We start from the raw sequence: 2,274 nt of genomic DNA on the forward strand, positions 1-2,274 counted from the left end.
AACCCTTGAAAATCGACTGACCCAAAAGTCGATTCAGTCGACTGAAGTGTGGCTTAATCGGAGCAGAGCAGCAGCACGAGCGAGGGGGAGAGCAGCAGCAGCAGCTGGGCGAGCGAGCGATCGAGCGAGAGCCGGAGCAGCAGCAGCAGCGTGAGCGAACGAGCGAGAGCCAGAGCAGCAGCAGCAGATCCGGCTGGTATGGACGCCGCCGCCGAAGGGGCCTCACACTGGGGGAGACCCGCCGTGGAGATGTCGCCCGCGGTGCCGGCTTCAAGGTAGCCGCTCCATGGTGGTGCAGGATGGAGCACCATCGGCGCCGGGTGGTCGAGTTAAGGAGAAGGTGTGATGCGATGAGTGGACAACCTCTTTGGTGGCGCCGAGTAGGCCTCGGCTTCGTCCGAGGAGTCGGTGAGGATGCTGCGGTTCCGGTGGAGCAGGTTAAGGCGGCGCTGTGGGGATGGAGCAGCCGCGATAGACGAGGCGATCGTCGGAGCAGCTCCTTGGAGGTGGAGGACGGGGCGGCTGAACCGGCGGGACGACGGATCCTCATCAGGGGAGGTGGACGAGGGACGTCGAGCTGTTGCAGTGGACGATGTCGTCGGGGAAGAGGCTCCGGCTGGGCAGCGGTGACGTGGCGGACGGAGGAGGGTGGGGTTTCGCGGCTTGAGCAGAGAGGTTATGGCGGCCTGGTATTTCGAATGGCGAAAAGGGGGCGATGGGAGGGGGTGAAGCATGACTTAGGGACGCGCTTGTCCAAAATGTAGGGTGTGTTACAAAAGTACCCCCCACCGATTTGAACTAGCAGCCCTTTCGGCTCAGGGTTAGAAGGGGGATTTCACGGGTCGGGATTTGGCAGCTGGAAGGAGTTTTCGCGCATGTTGTAATTTCGGGATAGCAAGGCGTGGGTTGTGAAGGCACCAGTTTTGGGAGCACGATATCTGAATTTTCAGGATATAACAAGACGTGGGTTGAATTTTAGGGACAAGCCTAACGTGTAGTAATATTGTACTTGTACGTACCAAATCAATTCACACTTCCCTCAACAAAAATGAAAACGAAAAAATAAAACTATTCACACCACACAAAGAGAGAGTCTTGCTCCATTTTACTATACAAATGCTATTCAAAGCTACTCCCTCCTTCCATCTATATAGGGCCTAATACGTTTTTCGATGCTAACTTTGACCAAATATTAGAGCAATGATATATGACATGCAACTTACACAAAGCACACCGTTAACTTCGTCAGTGAAAGGTTCTTTCAATGATATAATTTTCACGTTGTGCATGTCATGTATTATTAATCTTGTCAATAGTCAAAGGCAGTCTTAAAAATCTCATTACGCCCTATATAGATGGAAGGAGGGAGTATGAATCCATGTTATGTCCGATTAATTTTTTTCGCTTTGCTGCACAATGCATGTAACCTACTCATACCAACATTTTAGTGCATTCCAAATGTCTATACTACTGCTGCAATTCGAACTAAATTTGAATTCGTTTCTCTATTTCAATAAGAATCTACAATCATGATTGTTGCCAACTTCAACCATCATAGTTTCCTTGCTATTCGCCAGATATAAATCGGACGGCCTATAATGCAGGATGGCAGGCACACCATCATCAACAACTCCGTTTTTTTATAAGAGTAGAGATAAATATATTAAATGTAGTATAACATGTTCATAAACACACCATGTGTATCACCGTTATATATATTCACACATACGTCGGTTTAAAACACTATGATAAATTCTTCAAATATCCAAATTCGCTTTTTATAATGAAGTATATATGATCTCTATTCGTCTTTTACACCCACACAACCCTCTTATCTTTGTAGCTAGCGCTAACTTTCTCTTGTGCATGCACACGCCCGCATCCCTCTCACCCTCCCTCAGCATTCTCTAGCTCCATCGTGCAAATTCGTCTTTTCACTTTAGGTCGTTCACCCACGGTGTGTGTAGGCCCCCCAGCTCCTTCTTTACGGCACACATCGATCAATATGCCTCTCTAGCCAGTTGTGCCTAGCACAAACACAAGCTTCCCCTCTTCTCTTGTCACCGTCCATGCCTCACTCCCACCACTCTTTTCATCGTTCTCGTACTCGCACACTCCTCCCCGCTCGATATAGTATGCCTCTCGTACCACCTCCTACATGCATCCCTCTATCTCTATCCTTCTCCTCATGTCTCGTTTGCTTCTAACACACACATGCATGTATACCGATCAATCTCCCAACATATACCTGGATCGACTTTAACTACCCCCCCC

This window comes from Triticum dicoccoides, chromosome 3B (assembly GCF_002162155.2).
Source record: "Triticum dicoccoides isolate Atlit2015 ecotype Zavitan chromosome 3B, WEW_v2.0, whole genome shotgun sequence".
In the NCBI taxonomy this organism is placed as follows: Eukaryota; Viridiplantae; Streptophyta; class Magnoliopsida; order Poales; family Poaceae; genus Triticum; species Triticum dicoccoides.